Here is a 17,709-nt window from a genome sequence, read left to right as displayed (position 1 = left end):
ACAGAAGGGTGGGGTGGGGGGGGTGGGGGGGGGGGGGGGGGGGGGGGGGGTGGGGAGGTGAGGGGGGGGTGCTTTACAAGGTTTTTCCGCTCCCATGTCCATGATCCCTGAAACAAACACTACATTTTGGCTGGTCTGGCAGCATTTGTGGAGAGAAACAACATTTTTGAGTTCTGTAGGGCTCTTCTTCAAGACATTTTGCTGGATAAACTTGGTGCAAGACTCGATCCTTGCTCCCCTATTTCATGTAAGGAGCAAACAACCTGTCTGAACTGAGTGGAAATAGGTGGTGACTTAAGATGTTGCCAGAAAGAATATTAATGCTTGTTTTAAGGAGAAACCGCAAACCAATTACTTTGTCGCTTTTGTGTGATGTGACTGTGTGTGGTACACAGCAGCCATTGAAAAGTGATGTTAAAATGGACCCATATGACCTGACCAATGAAGAGTTGCCAATATATTTAATGTTCTAAAGTTAAAATTCGCGGTGTATGGATACGATTGATCTGTACAGTCGCCTTGTTTAAAATGCTGAGAGATTCCATATTTTATCTGCATTTGCAACTTGGCCTAGAATCATTTGGAGTAGAAGCCAAGGCTACTGTGATTAAAAGCATATTGAGTGCCAGCAGATGAAGTGCACCTCTTCTGGGAGCTTTGTATATTAATGATGGATTCAAATTGGCCCTGTTTGTAACCGGCATTGCTCAAAGTAAAACTGGTTTCTGAGTCAATACAGCCAAATGTACAAGCTACCTTGGACATGAATCTAATTAAGTTCAATATTCATTTGTCAAGTTTTGTTTGTTAAAATTCTTTACATTTTGTGGATTCATACTATTTAAGTATTAGGAGCAAGAATAAACCATATGGACCCGTAAGCCTTTTCAGGGCTCAGCATGATTGGGTTAGATCTTCAGCTTCAAGCTGACTTTGTTCTGTTCCCAATATCCCTTGATTCCCTGAGAAACTAAAACACTGTCCAGCTCAGTCTTGAACACATTGGGGCATTCATGATTCCAGTGATATAGATAGAAAGGAAAAAGGAGACTCTTCTCAGGGAATATGAGCAGCTAGGGACTAAATTAGAAAGCATAACTGAAAAGGTGGTCATCTCCAGATTACTACCTGAGCCGTACGCTAATGGGCAGAGGATCAACAAGATTAAAGAGGTAAGTGCATAGCTCCAAGATTGTGGGAGCAACACGTTTGATTTGACAGGACAATGGCATCAGCACTCTGGAAGGAGGGAGCTATTCTAATGGGATCAGTGTCCTGGCGAATTACACAACTCGTGTAATTCTAAATAGTTGGGGGGTGGTGAGTGGTTTCAGTTTTACAGAAAATGACAAACTCAAAGTTACAGGAGAAGATAGGATTGAAGTTTCGTGATGGTGTTAATTGCTTCCAGAAAATAAAAAGGAAGGCACAGAATGTGCAAATATCATCTTGTACTAAGGAAGATGAAAGTGTGGAGAAGTTTGATAGGAGAACAAACTTAAAGACTTTGTATCTTGATGCACAAAACCTTTAGTATAAGGTGGGTGCACTGACAGTGCAAACTGAGATAAATGAATACTTTCCCCACTTACGAACTGGGACCTTAACATTCAGAAATATTTGACATTTTGGAAGGATGGGAGGGATCGAAAAGTTGGTGGGGTAGCACTGCTAACAAGAAATGAAATTAGGACTGGTTGTGAGAGCTCCGTTTTTGGATGATGTTGAGTCCATTTGGGCAGAGGTTAAAAAAAACCAAGAGAAAGAAAACATTAGTTTTGGTCACATACAGACCCCTCAACAGTATCGACTCTGGGAAAAGGTACAAATCAAAAGTTGGAGCAGATGAAGACTTGCATCTTCACGTTGGTTGAGTTAATCAAATTGGAAAGGATTGCTATGACAATGAATTATTCGAGTGCATTAGCGTTAGTTTCTTTGAGCAATGTATCAGGGAGCCAATCAGGGAGCAGGCTGTCTTGATTTTGGATAATGTGTAATAAGGCAGATTTAATAAATGACTTCTGGGTAGAACATCCCCTATGAAGTAGTGATCATAACATAATAGAATTTAATAATCAGTTTGAGAGTGACAAACAGCTGCTTTTAACTTAAATTAGGGAAATTGCAATGAAATGTGGATAAAATTATCTGAAGTGAGCTGGTAAAATAGATTATCAGGAATGACAGTAAACAAGCAATGGCAGACATTTAAGGAGATAGTTGATGACTCAGCATCCCAGAAAGGAGGGAAGATTCTGAGAGGTATAACATGACTAACCAAGGAAATTAAGGAGAGTGTTAAATTGAAAGTTTTGCATCAGTCTTTATCATTGAAGATACTTTAAAAAAGACTCATTAATATTAAAGAATATCAGAGAGGAATTAAGTATCTAAAGTACTACTATTAATAAACAAATGGGGCTCAAGCAGATAAGTAGGAGAAAGTGAGGACTGCAGATGTTGGAGATCACTGTCAAAAAGTACTATGCTGGAAAAGCACACCCAGTCAAGCAGCATCTGAGGAGGCATCTGATGAAGAACTTACACTCAATGTCTACTCTCCTGCTCCTCAGATGGTGCCTGACCAGCTGTGCTTTCCCAGTGCTGCACTTCTTGACTCTGAAGCAAATAAGTCCACTGGCTTTGATGGCTGGCATCTTAGGATCCTAAAAGAGGTAGCTACAGAGATTGTGGATGCATGGTTTCTAATTTTCCAAAAATCATTGGACTCCAGAGGAGTACCAGAGAATTGAAACCTGTTAATGTTACACACTTCAAAAATGTATGGAAGCCAAAAGCAGCTAACTATGGATCAATTAGCCTAACATCTACTGTTGGATAAGTATTAGAATCAAGTATTAAGGGAGTGACAGCAGAATATTGGAAATTCATAATCTAATTGAACAGTCCGCATGGATTCATTTAAAGTGAAGTTGTATCTGACTAATTAATTTATTCATGTTTTTGGAGGAAATCTCAGAGTGGACGGAGGGTTCACAGTTGGTATGTTTTATTAGGACTTCAGGAAGACTGTCACCAAGGTACCTCAAAAGGTAAATTCAAGGTAAGAGTCCATGATGATGGAATAGAAAATTGGTATGTGGGCAGGAAACGACAAGTGGAGAGAAGGGGTTGTTCTTCAGGTTCTAGGGTTGAAACAGCTAATGCTTGCTATGTACATTAATGACTTGAAGGAAGTAAGTGAATGTATTGTAGCCATACAGGGATACAGTTGAGAGATATTGATTAGGTAGTGGGTAAATAGAGTATAATGTGGAAAATGCAAACTTCATTTTGGAAAGGAGAGCAAAAGACCAAAATTATTTAAATGGTGAAAAACTGCAGAAAGCTGCAACACAAAGTGACTTGGGGGTACTTGCACACAACACAGAAATCTAAAATGCTAGTGCAGCGGGTCAGCAGGAAGGCTAATGGAATGTTGTCTTTTTTAATTCAAGCAGGGATTAGGGATTAGGAATACAAGATTAGGGAAGGTTTATTGCAACTGTACAAAATGATGGTGAGACCACATCTGGAGCACAGAGAGCGGTTTTGAACCCATGTTTGTAGAGCATTGGATTTCAAGTCCAGTGACTCCACCACCATCTTTCCATGCAAATTCAAAGTTTATCCTTGACCTTGTAAACCCACCTTCTATGTTTGCAGTGGTATACATAAGCAAGTTCCAATGCATGACATATTAAGTAACTTGATTGCCAACTTCGAAGAATGAGGTGCCTATTTTGAAACCTTATCTCACTTCATGAAATGTTGGTTTAACCTTGACCTCCTGAGCAAATCAGAGGATTAAAAATGAACACAGAAAATGCTGTAACTGAAGTTTTTAGGGAAATAAATAAAATGTTTTGACTTTGGTGAACTCCAACAAGAATACTTCAACACAACTGCACAATTCAATCAAGTGGCTCACCACCACTTTCCTGAGCAATTAGGAAGAAGCAATAAGTACTGGGATGCCTTCCATGATTTCTTTTTCATGAAAGGATAGTAAAGAAAATTATTGCAGAATTTCTCAGCAAACTCTGTAAGGGATTTTTATTTTACTTTGATCGATTTTTGTTTTGTGAAGTGAAATGTTGGCTTTGTGACACTATTGTATTTAGTTCAGTCTCACAGTGATAAAATCATTGGTTAGTTTTACTTAGCCCAGTTTGGGAAGACAAAATGGTTATGTCTGGAAAGTGTTTTGAGTTCCATAATGACTAGGCTGTGACGGGCCTGGTGCGAGTTGTGGTAGAAACAGTTTTGACCTAAGTTGTAAACAGATAGCTCTGCCTCATTTATCAGTGCGAATACCCTTTTCTTTTGTACTTGAGAACAAAAGCTTGTTCACCTGCCCCACCCTCTCTCTGTTCTCAAAAGAAAGGTGTTCTGACCCATTAAAGCCATGATATTCAAAGCCAAGCTTTGAGGGTCACTCAGACATGGCTGCCTTTGAATTTAGAAAGCTTTCAGAATTAACCCTTCATCAGACCTGAAAAGGTAACTCTGTCTTTTGCCATAGCTGTTGCCTGCCCTATTGAGTATTTCCAGCATTTCTGTTTTTATTTCAGCTTTCCAGCATCTGTAAAATTTTGCTTTTGTGCTGTGTTGTTTTGACTCACCTCAGCTGGAACTGTAACACCTGGTCAAGCACTGTGACCATGTTTATCTAGAGAAGGAGAGAGAAGGAAAAATTAACTGATCCAAATGTACCTTTCTATAATGTGATCCGTGTATAGTGATGGGAGAAACACTTCTGATAGTAATGACCCTCCCAACTCTCTGTTCCCCTGCACTCCATTTTAAATAGACTCAAGCAAGTGGGAGGAACTAAAAATGAGAAGCAGAATTAAGGTTAATTCTTTTGTGACAGAATATTTTTGTGTGAAATAGGACCTGCAATTGTTTTAATAAAATAGCATACGTGATTTGAGTTTTAACTTCAGTTGTGCATATGCATTAATTATGTCATGAACTATGATTATTTTCTTTCTCATGAATGCATGAAATGAATTTTTCACCAAGTTGCCAAAGTAGCAATTTCTGTTCCCCTGGAAACAAGACAAATGTGATGTCCTGCTCGTGAAGCAGTCAGATGTCAGCCTTTCAAACCATTTAATTTGATCAAACGATAGATGTATCTCAACTTTGAGCTATTTTGCTGTTGGTCAATGGTATTTTGTGACGTTAGAATAGTCTGCCTTTTCCTCTGAATCTTTCCTTCTGCAGTGGGAGTGATGGCTTTGTGATATTAGCTGGGTAATAATCTGGAAGATGGTGGAATTTGAATTCAATGAAGAATCTAGAATTAGGAGTCTAGTGATGACGGTGAAACCAATGCTGATTGTCATAAAACCCATCTGGTTCTTTAAGGAAGGAGAATGCCATCCTTACCTTGTCTGCATGCAGATCCACACTCTCAGCAATGTGGCTGACTCTTAATTGTTCTCTGGGATAGCCAGTAAATGAAGAATATTTAAAAATAAAAAGTGGCGTGCCACAGTTTTGCTTTCTGATCTTACCATTATCTTGTTCCTGGGACTGCTAGGAACTTCATTCATTGAACCTGGGATTTAGTGAATCTGGTCTTTTGACTGAACATCTTTTCAAGATCTTAGCTTAATAAATTTAACTCTGATGTACAGTAAATTGAATTTACTGGAGTCTAACACTGCTCTATCTTTTTGGATTCTAACAGAAACCCACAAGTTGTTTCAATTGCTTCTATCATTGCGGTATTCTTAGACAATCCTCAACCCGTGACAAATAACCATTATTTAGCAATGACTTACATGAAAGTGAACTTTCAAGCAACTACTATATTAATTACTAACTCTTTCCCATCATATACCTACAGCACGTGCCCTGTAATACTTGGAAGCCAAGTGCAACACTGAGTGCTATCGATACACCTGATTTTGTATCTTCTTTATCCCGATTTAGACTTGGCAGTATTGACCCTATGAGCATGCACCTTGGAAGCACGATTAATAACCTCGAACCAGTATTTGCAATTCTTGACCAATGGGAAAAGTGCTCTTAGCTTCCCCACAGCAGTGTGACTTTTTCTCTTTTGCCCAGAGGCACTCGTAATAAGAACAGGAGTAGACCATTCAGCCATTTGAGCTTGGCCCGCCATTCAAAAACAATCATGGCTGATAAAACACTTCAGTGCTTTCTGCCTATCCTATCCCTGTAATCCTGAACACCACTGGTAATCAGAAATCCATCAATTTCTATGCTAAACGTACTCAAAGACTGAGCCTCCACAGCCTTATGTGGTTGAGAATTCCAAAGGTTCACAGCACTGAATAAATAAAAATAATCCTAATCTCAGACATAAGTGTCATTCCCCTTATTTTCAAAGTATGCCCATCGGTTCTAGATACTCCAACCACGGAAACATTTTAGCTGCATTTACTTTGTCTGCCCTGTTAAGTATTTTGTAAGTTTCAATGAAAGGACTTCTCATTCCTCGAATTGCTAGAGTATGTGGGCCCAGTTTACTCAATCTCTTACAGGACAATCCTACCATCCCAAGAACAATTAATATATTTTGTTAACATCTGGTCCCAAATAATAATCCATCTGGTACCTCACTTGTCACAGGCTGCCACCACAAGAATGACCTATTTATTCCTACTGTCCCTTAACTGTTAACAATAATTCATCCATCTCAGCACAGAACTCCTATCCTGTGTGTTTTAATATTTCTAACCAATCTCTGGGGGGACTTTATCAAAAGCTGCCTGTGAATGTCATTGTACTAATTTTGTCAACGTTCCTTTATCAATTTTGTTAGTAATGTCTTCAAAAGAAAACTCCCAACTTTGTCCAATACTATTTCCCATTTGCAAAACCATGCTGACTGTGCCTGATGAGATTATCATTCAAATTTCAACGACGTACATCACAACGCAGCACCCAAGAACTACAAAAAGCAGAAGGAAAATACCTATACGTTTTCAGGAAAAAGTTAGCCAATAAACACAATCCACTGAATCCTCAGAAACAAACCTAAACATGCAGACACAATGCAATCAAATATTATAGCCACATTACCTTACATCAAAGACCTATCAGAAATGACTTCCAGACTACTCGGACCCTTTGGTATCCTGGTAGCCCACAAAACTACCAACACACTTAAACAGCGACTAATGAAACTAAAGGATCCATTGGATACTACCAGCAAAACTAATGTCGTGTACAAAATACCATGCAAGAAATGTTTTTTAAAAACGCTACATCGGACAAACAAACAGGAACTTGCCATTAGGAGATATGAACACCAACTAGCCACAACCCACTATTACAAGGTTCCATATATATAGACAAAGAAGGACACCATACACATCCTTTGGGACAACATACACATCCTATAACAAGCGAAACAAAGACCTGCACGAGAATTCCGAGTGGCCTGGCATTCTAACCTGAACTCCATCAATAAACACACCGATTTAGACCCATCTACATTCACTTGGGGAAAAAAAACTGGAAATGACATCACCCACCTTAAGAAATCAAGACCTATAAATAGTGTGGTGGGACATACCAACAGCGCTTCACTGGGGAGACTCTCTCTGATGATGTTACCTAGGCGTGGTGACAAAATGACTGAAAACAAACTTTCTTGCTCAGCGAGCTAACTTTTATATCCATATCCAAATATCTATCTATTATGTTCTTTATAATAGATTCAAGTTACTAATGTAAGGTCAGTAGTTTCGTTTTCTCTTTATTGTCTCTCAATTTTTATTTTCAGGCTAGACTTCTACCCAATTAGTTTTCAATCCAGACTTCTGTTCACTACTAATACTAGATTCACTGGAACCCGAATGTGCAAATGCACCCCAGTTATAACACCATGGATATTTTTTGTAAATTACAAGAAATCCCAGTTTGAAGATTTTCTTAACATCCCAATTGATTTTCATCAGGAAGGTATTGTGTATATAACAATTTGACAATTTAGAAGTCCAACAGTTGGTCGTGATCTTTGGTTGAAAAGAGGAATTGCCCATTGCAGCATCAAACTGAGCTGTACATTTAGAGAGAAGGCTAGTAAAACTAGGAGAACTTATTATGTTCACACTTCCAGACTCACTATCGGCTGTAAACCTTCCTCATTACAGGATATTAATTTCAACCACTTCAGGAAATTTTGGCATTTGAAACCACGGATTCCGTCCCTTGGTTGGATAAGTCACTTTCTTGTCACGGTGTGCAATTTTGTCATGCAAGAGGAAGTGGAATGGATTAGTGAGCATGGTGCAGTATATCTGAATATCAATGCTTGACGATAAAATACTCTGTCTTGCATTAAGAAGAACCAGCAGATTTGTGAGAGAGGCCTTTGCTAGAACATTGGGAGTACCAGAGTTTCATCACAAGAGGATGATGGCTCCAAAATTCAATCCCTCTACCAATATGCGAATCAGAGCTATTTTAACAAAAGATGGAAGCATAAGTTAAGTAGTAATATAACTTCTTTCTGCATTGTTTCCAGGTCTAGAGGCTTATGTTCATATGTTCTGTCACTTGAGAGCTTTGCTTGGCAGTGTGTTCTGACATCTTTATTATCTAATGAAAAAATAATATACTTTCTCTTTATAAATGTCTTCTATTAGAAGTTTTAGGGTATTATCAAAAATTGAGATGTTCTTCTAGTCAGTATAGTTTGAATTCAGCAGCAGGTTTTAGCTCTGCTTCACAATGAAAGCTGTACCTTCCCTTTAAGAGATGGGTGTCAACAGGAGCTGAATGAATCAAATTTTATAGAGACAAACCACTGAAGGTTCTTCATACTGACGTAATTAAGTGAAAAGGTCACCCTATTCACTTTGCAAATGCTTTTGGCACTTGTTGAAACCTCCCTTTGGGCACTTTATGATGCTCCATCTAGTGGCTTGACTGGGAATTGCAAATATCAGTTGAATTTGGACAATTTATTTGACCATAATTTAGGTAGATGGTTCTCAGCTTGCCAACTGTTAATTTTTGATGGAATATTGTGAAATATCTAATTTGAAATCTTAATGAGTAATAATTTGGGGTGGCATGGTGGCTCAGCAGTTAACACAGCTGCCTCACAGCGCCAGGGACCCGAGTTCAGGTGATTGTGTGGAGTTTGCACATTCTCCACGTATCTGTGTGGCTTTCCTCTGGGTGCTCTGGTTTCCTCCCATAATCCAAAGATGTGCAGGTCAGGTGAATTGGTCATGCTAAATTGCTCATCGTGTTAGGTGCATTAGTCAGGGGTAAATATAGGGTAAGGGAATGGGATTGGGTGGGTTACTCTTCGAAGGGTCAGTGTCGACTTGTTGGGCCAAATGGCCTGTTTCCTCACTGTAGGTAATCTAACTAATCTAATATTATGTCTTTTTATAAAAACTTCCAAAATAAGATGACAAAAATCACGATACGTGCTATAACTAGGTATGAATTTTGAATGAATATGCCAGATTGAACAAGCTATTGTAACTTTGTTTACTCATTGTTTGAAATCAGATCCCACTTGGCTTTCTATTAGCTAAAATGTATTAGCTGGTGTGAAATGTAGCTATACTGACCAGCAGGTGTCTCATCCAATTGCAATCAGTTTGTGCTGAGTTGACTGATCTTGGCCAGTGTAATATTGCAATTTTCCTGACATAACATTGATTTCAACAGCTTCAGACACAATCACTGCTCCTAGTGTTTTTTTCTTGGACAATATGTGCTGGTAATGGTTCTGTTGTTAGCAATTTCCACTCTTTTCAAATCATTTTAATTTTTTACTTGTTATATTACCAGTCCCTTTTTGCCTGCACCATATTCCTATTTGTCAATTAATCACTCATGTCTTCCAAGATATCACTTGTATTCCATTTTGTTGCTTCCTCCACTCCCCAGACCACAGTCCATCCTTTTGACTAACTCTGCTGCTGAGAAACCATTAATTCTCCAACTTATTCTGATTAAAGGTTATTGATCTAAAATGTTCATTATCATACTAGTTCAAGATGTTACCTGACATCTATTTTATAATAGATATGCCACAGTTGGTTATAGTTGTCTTGAACTAGAAAGAGGAAAATTGTATAAAATTTCTACTTATTGAATGATGCCGACTGGAAGTTTATGTCTTGATATTAATTCTGTTGATACAGATAACATAGAACGTTACAGCGCAGTAGAGGCCCTTTGGCACTTGATTGTTTCACAGGTTGGTGCAACAATCTGAAGCCCATCTAACCTACACTGTTCAATCATCATCCATATGTTTATCCAATGATCATTTAAATGCAGTCTACTACTGTTGCAGGCAGGACGTTCCAGGCCCTTAGTACTCCCTGAGAAAAGAACCTACCTCTGATATCTGGGCAATATCCATCACCCCTCAATTTAAAGCTATGTCTCCTCGTGCTAGCCATCACCATCTGAGGAAAAAGGCGCTCACTGTCCACCCTGTATAATCCTCAGATCATCTTGTATGTCTCTGTCACCCCTCAAACTTCTGTCTAACAAAAACAGCCTCAAGTCCCTCAGCCTTTCCTGATAAGATATTCCCTCCATACCAGGCAACTTCCTGGTAAATCTCTTCTGCACTCTTTCCAATGCTTCCACCTTCTTCCTATAATGCGGCGACCAGAAATGTTTGCAATATTCCAAGTGTGGCTGCAACGGACATTTGTACAGCTGCAACATGACCTTATGGCTCCAAAACTCAATCCCTCTACCAATAAAAGCCAACACACTGTATCCCCTCCTAACAACTCTAATAACTTGGGTGGCAACTTTCAGGGATCTATGCACAGGGACACTGAGATCTCTGTGCTCATACACTCTACCAAGCATCATATCATTAGCCCAGTACTTTGTGTTCCTGTTCCTCCTTCCAAAGTGAATCACCTCATACTTTTCCGCATTAAAGTCCATTTGCCACCTCTCAGCCCAACTCTGCAGCTTATCTATGTCCCTCTGTAATCTGCAACATCCTTCTGCACTGTCTACAACTCCACCAAACTTAGAGTCATCTGCAAATTTACTAACCCATCCTTCTACGCCTTCATCCAGGTCATTTGTAAAAATAACAAAGAACAGTCGCCCCAAAACAGATCCTTCCGGTACATCACTAGTAACTGAACACCAGGATGAATATTTCCCATCAACTATGTTGTCTTCTTAGAATGAGCTAATTTCTGATCCAAATCACTAAATCACCCTCAATCCCATGCCTCCATGTTTTCTGTGATACCCTACCATGGGGAACCTTCTCAAATGCTTTACTGAAATCCATATACACCACATCAACCACTTTACCCTCATTCACCTGTTTGGTCACCTTCCCAAAGAACTCAGTAAGTTTTGTGAGGCATGACCTACCCTTCACAAAACCATATTGACTATCCCTAATCAAATTATTCCTTTCTTGATGATTATCCATCTAATCTCTTAACCTTTCCAAAACATTACCCACAACAGAAGTAAGACTCACTGATCTCTAATTACTAGGGTTGTGCCTCCTCCCCTTCTTGATCAAAGGGACAACATGTGCTATCCTCCAGTCTTCTGGCACTAATTCCTGTAGACAGTGATGACCTAAAGATCAAAGCCAAAGGCTTTGCAATCTCCTCCCTAGCTTCTCAGAGAATTCTAGGATAAATCTCATTCAGCCAAGGGCACTTACCTATTTTCACATTTTCACACCTTCCAGAATCGCTAACACCACCTTCTTATGAACTTTAATCCTGTCTAGTCTAATAGCCTGTATCTCGGTATTCTCCTTGACAACATTGTGTTTTTCCTGATTGAATACTGATGAAAATATTCATTTAGCACCTCTCCTATCTCCTCTGACTCCAAACATGACCTCCCACCACTGTCCTTGACTGGCCCTAATCTGATTCTAGTCATTCTTTTATTCCTCACATAGCGATAGAAAGCTTTAGGGTTTTCCTAGATCTTACCTGCCAAAGACTTTTCATCGCTCTTCTTAGTTCTCTCCTGACTAACTTTTAACTCTCAAGCGCTCTATCTGAGCCTTCATGTCTCATCCTTACATAAGCCTCCTCCTTCCTCTTGACAAGAGACTCAACTTCTTTCGTAAACCGTAGTTCCTTGCTTGACCACTTCCTCCCTGCCTGACAGGTACGTTCTTAGTGAGGACACACAATAGCTATTCCTTGAACAAGCTCGACATTGCAATTGTGCCCATCCCCTGCAGTTTCCTTCCCCATCCTATACATCCTAAACTGCAGATATTTTGGCAGAAGCCTTCTTTGATCAAGCTATATCTCCAGGGAATTGAGAGTTTCCCCACATTAAGGAGATGCTGTTTTGATCCCTGCTAAATTTCTAACCTTAACTTTCTAATGTAGGCTGGGTGTTGGCTTGGGCCAGTGCACACTGCTTAGATTGCTTGAATGGACACTAACTGCAAAGAACTGCAGTGCTTTGAGAAGGCCATTCACCACCACCTTCTCTAAGGTAATAAATGCGGCACCCACATTCCATGAACTAATAAAACAGAAGAAAAAACACAGGCAGCTTTTAATCTAAAGCTCAAACAGTATCGATGACAAGACGTGTTTAGAGAACTTAGATCTAGCTCATAAATTTCAATTTTACTCTTTGGTTTATCTGCAAATAATGACCAAAAGACAACTTCCCATTGTAATCAATCTGAGAATTTCGAAGGGAAACACGATAAATGGAAAATATAATAGTATTGTAAACAATTAAGAAATTTGGATCAATTTGACTTGGGCTGCTGGTGCCACGCTTGTGGAAGCACAGGGCCTTGTTGACAGAGATCAAGGAGCAGTTTATTTGTTATGTCAGAAACAATTCACATCTTGGTCTTAGAGATGGTATTTTACTTTAGAAGAAATACCTGATTCTTTCTTCCTTGCCTTCAAATGTTGGGTGGTGATGGGGAATGACAATACACTAACGCATTTTTCAAAAGCCAACAACGTCAAGCGTGAACAATTTACAGAATTAGTTTAGTGATGCATCATAATTACCTATTTCATCTAATTAGCAAAAATATTATTGACACTTGAGCCAAGGTGACAGCTTGTTTTCCTTTCAGTTGTCATGAAAGTAACAGTATACGAGGCTTAGTCCCCACTGAGAACTGAGTGATATAATGGAAAGACATACTGTATTATTGTAAACTTTTAAAAGGCTAGACTTATGGAAGTATAAGGTGTACTATTCAGATAAGCCTAAGGGCTGTTTCCTTTGTTTGTGTCAAACACTTCAAACTGGCTTCTCCAGTTTGATGTGAAATATTAGCCTAGTCTCGAAAAGCCATAGCAGTGTTCAGTGACTTCAAATGGTAGAATTGTTGCACAGTGTAGACTGTGTGTTTGTGTTGCATGCCTTGCATTAAAGAAGATAAAAATAAAACTATTGTTAGAGGGAGATGCTCCCTTAGCTAACAACAAATAAAATGCATTTATACCAGCCATCTCCATCTTCATTAGCTGCTGGAAGGGATTTGCAGCGTTCGCAGTACTTCATAGCAGGTACTGGCAGACTGCCAGACAAAGCACGACTGCTGTTGTAAGGCAATGGGTTTCTCCTTCAGCTTTCCATAGCACTATCAGTGCAGGATCAGAGCATATGAAAGATTTCTTCAGGACTCAGTGAGGAATGCGCTTGATACTCGTAGCAAAAAAAAAGGTCCTGACTTTTAACAGATTGAATTACTATTGGGATTTTGCGACGTTGGGAAACTGAAGGCTTTCTTCATTTCAGTGGCTCCAAGACAGGTCAGAATATTGAAACGATTTTAATTTTCAAGTCTGCTACCTTTGGTAGCTTTCTATCAAGTACAGGACAGGTTTGTGTAAAGACTGTCATGCTGGAGGTTTCTATTAACAACTGTCTGGCATTTATGCTCAAGGTTAAACAGAGTAAAGAATATATTGTTATGTCTTTGTGAGACGTCTACATGTCCCAGCTGGAATTTAGTAATAATTGTCACATTGATAAATTTGTTGTGATTTAACTGATTCTTTCCAAGAAATTTGACTAAGCTGACTGGACTGGATTTATGGTGTGAAATGTCTAATTAATATGATCGGTTCAAGACAGAGTATCATAATCATAGGGCCCGGGGCATTTGTGCACTGTGTCTTGCATAGATGCTGCATCATTATCAAGTAATTTAGGCTATTTTAAATAATCGACACAGAGAAATTTTCCAGACAAAAAAATTTTCCAGGCAATATCTTATTGCTAAAAAAAAAACAAGTTCTATCTTTTCCAGTTTGTTGATTATTCTACTTAAATGCTTCAATGGAATTAATTTTAAATAACATGCTGGCGATATCAATGCTGTACAGGACTGAGCAGCGATGGCCCATTCAATAGTCCCTGTCAGATCTGCAAATTGCTGACATTGTGTTTAATGAATTATTTTCTCCAAATAAATATGAGGATGCCTGCAGCAATTGCTGTACCTTCATTTTCTGGAAGTCTTTCTCTCCTTGACCATTGTTCCACAAATGAAATAGACATCACTCTGCTGTTTGACCCAAACTTAGCTTCTTATCCACATAAATACATCATAGTCTACTTCCTTTTCTGAAACATTGCCCACACTGACCAATATCAAACAACAACAACAGAAGTGTTTTTATTTAGCACTCTTAATACAGTAAAATATTCCAAGTCACTTCAGAGGTACATTATCCAACAAAATTTGTTAATGATATTCGGACCACTGACCCAGGGTTATATTTTGAGGTGCACCTTTATAGGAGGAAAGTGGGAATTCCTCAGGACAGTTTTGAAAGCTGGTTTGAGAATTTTCAATTTGAGTTGTTTCTGGATCTGGAGCTAAGGGAGGTCATTGAGCATAGGTGTATTGGTTGAATAGGCTGTGGCATGAGATAGGACACATCAGAATGTATGAATGTTTAGAGGATGCAAGGTAAAATGCCAGCTAGGACATGCCATTGACAACTTAATGTATGCATTCATCATCCCTGTCATGACTTCGTATAGACAAGTTCAATTCTCCACCCTACATTAAAGCAGAAATTGTCTGTTTCCTATTCCGTTACCAAGGCCCTGTTATCATCTGCCCTGTCTGTGACCTGAATTTTGGACATTCCTATCATGTTGTTTAAATTACTTTGTGCATGAATCTTACTGTCACTGCAGTAATGTCCATTGCTACCCAAAATCCTCAAAATCATTGCTACTTACATTGGCCAAATCTTCACCCCAAAATTGAGCTTTTCACTATTTCTGCCGTGCATTCTTGAATTCCCATGCTAAGCCCATACGTCTCTTCTCTGTTTACCCTTCTTTCCATATCATCCTAAAATGCACCTCAATGTTCAAACTATTTTCCACCCCTCTTAGTATCTCTCTATATTCTGTTGAGGTTGTAGATTTCAACATACCTCTGAGAATTCTTGAAGATAGTTTATTAGAGTAAAGATCTTATATAAAAATGTGCATGGTCTTAGTCAGCGCAAGTGTACCTTTGGCAGAGGTCATTGAAGAAAGAATGGCCGGAAATGTTGCTGACTTTCCACTTTTGTCTTGTAAGCTGCGCTGAGGTCTAATACAGCCTGGCCTGAGTTCAACAGACTCCTACTCCAGAAATGTGCGACAACAGCTTCGGACAGGTCAATTGGAAAATATCGACAATAACAAGATTGTACTGTAGATATAAACAATCAACTGCACATAGAACAGGGGGCAAGCATCGAGCTTGTGAATATGTGTAAAATGAAAAATCAACTCATTACATTGCTAAAGTTTTGTGAAGCTAAAGCTAAAGAAGTTTTGCTAAAGCTTGTAACACCATTTAATACTTCGCCTTAGCATTTGAGAAAGACATTTTAAGTTCTGCAGGATCATTTCTGGAGCTAACGAAATATTTGTGCGCGTTGAATTTGTCTCCACTGTTTATGAAAGTTGGGATGTTTAATAGTAACGTGTACCATTGATGGACCAATGTGCTCGTGAGCTGGGGTGTTCTTCCCGCTTTTGTACAGTTCCTTTCAGTTGATAGAAATTCCTGCGAGGGGCGTGTTCTGATGAGCTGATACTATTTACGTCTGATGACCTATAAGGGAGTGCACCTTTGTGGGAGTAGGATTGCTTCAGTCAGTTTCATGTGAAAATGAATTGGTGGTTTCAAAACAAAGTGATTTCGAAAGAGGGTGGTTTTAAGGTTTCTACTCTCTGTTACTGGGAATTGAGCTGCTTCTTTATCGTACATAGAACGCCTATTTCTTCAAGTTTGGAAGGTACGCTTTATATGCTCCTTTTCTGTGGGCGATTTGTTTTAAATGTTAAAATGATGACCTTGCAAAGCATATGTTTAAACTCCAGCTTTTACTAGATACCTTGTATTTTCTTGCTGTTGTGGGTCATTCAACAAATTTACTTTGACAGCGTCTCCATTATGTTAAGGACAGGAACGTGGGAACGCCATCACCTCCACACTCACTACTTCTACTTATCAGTAATATGCAGTTGCACCAAAGGGCTAGGGATTTATAGGCCTCCTGCATGATCTGGACACTGTAGTGTAAAGAAGCCTAAACTGCAGGAATGAACAGGGTTTCGGAGACACTCAAGTATTTGGTCCACAATCCTCTCCTCGCAGTGAAGTAAGTCTGGGGATCCGCCGCTGCAGAGTTGGTCTGAGATAATGGCAGAGCTTAGCAAGCAAATTGAAAGTAGTTTTGCCAAACTGGGACATTGAAGCTCGGAGAAGAACTCATGAATGTGGTTGCATCAGGAACTCCGTAAACACAGTAGTGAATAAACAACAGTATCTTAAATAAGACGTCACCGTCAATAATAAATCACGTTTACCTAGTTTTGAAGTTTCACAATTGTACCTCAGTTTCTTTTTCTGCTTGTGTATTTAAGAATCCGTAAACCGTTGGAATATTTTAAAAAAAGTGGAGGGTTACCTTTCAGCTAATTCCGCGAAGTATCATTAGGGTATGAAATAGGTTTTGTGAGGCTGCCTATTTACATCCCCATTGAATTGAGTGTTTGTGCTGTGATTGGCTGGCGTTGTATTATTGAAGCTCTGCTGCACACACACTGAGTACTACTGATGGAATGTTTATTGTGTCGTTCACTAGCCTCTGAAGAAAGATTCCGTCACGACCAGTGTGACTGGCATTCTCAGCTCAAGCTGTGAAAACTATTCGAGCCTTTTCTTTTAAAAAGGAATGTATTTAAGGCCACACTGACTTCAGTATGTGCAGTTCAACACCTACCAGATATTGTTGGAGTTTTAATCAGGCTTGATAGTTTTACATGACCAATCTTGCTCCTGTATGATCTGCATGCACATATTTTAATTTCGTATTATGCATGTTGTCGCAGCTTTTTAGAGCAAAATATAAAAACTAATATACTAGCAAAATATTGAGGATACAGACAATCTGAAATAAAAAGAAAACAGTATTGGAGAATCTTCAGTCTGGCAGCATTTGAATGTGACACTCTTCAGAAGTTCAAATCTGATCTAAACAAATGCCAACTCTTAGTTAAGCATGATGGACATTTCAGAGACTAACAGAGTCTATGGCACAGAAATATATCATTTCACCTGATTGCTCTTTGGCATTCTTTTCTACACAAACCTCCTCCCACTTATCTTGCTCTAACTCTGCCAGCATATCCTACTGTCCTCCTCTTCATCATGCTAATTCAACTTATTGA

The 17,709-nt window shown here is 39.1% G+C and overlaps 1 protein-coding gene across 8 annotated transcripts in view; it reads left to right on the top strand.

Annotated features, from left to right (window-relative positions):
* plekha7b (pleckstrin homology domain containing, family A member 7b) overlaps window positions 1-17,709 on the top strand; it is a 463,115-nt gene that overhangs the window by 180,737 nt on the left and 264,669 nt on the right. Inside the window, exon 1 of one of the 8 annotated variants that reach the window (XM_072592394.1) lies at window positions 16,089-16,271. The exons of the other annotated variants lie outside the window; for them this stretch is intronic. The gene's annotated coding sequence lies outside the window, so the exon portion shown is untranslated. Of the gene's footprint in view, window positions 1-16,088; window positions 16,272-17,709 lie in introns of those variants that run through there. 8 annotated transcript variants of the gene reach the window in all.

This window comes from Chiloscyllium punctatum, chromosome 22 (genome assembly GCF_047496795.1).
Source record: "Chiloscyllium punctatum isolate Juve2018m chromosome 22, sChiPun1.3, whole genome shotgun sequence".
Taxonomy (NCBI): domain Eukaryota; kingdom Metazoa; phylum Chordata; class Chondrichthyes; order Orectolobiformes; family Hemiscylliidae; genus Chiloscyllium; species Chiloscyllium punctatum.
Note: the sequence above shows the minus strand (reverse complement) of the source record. Positions and strands in the feature narration are given on the sequence as shown.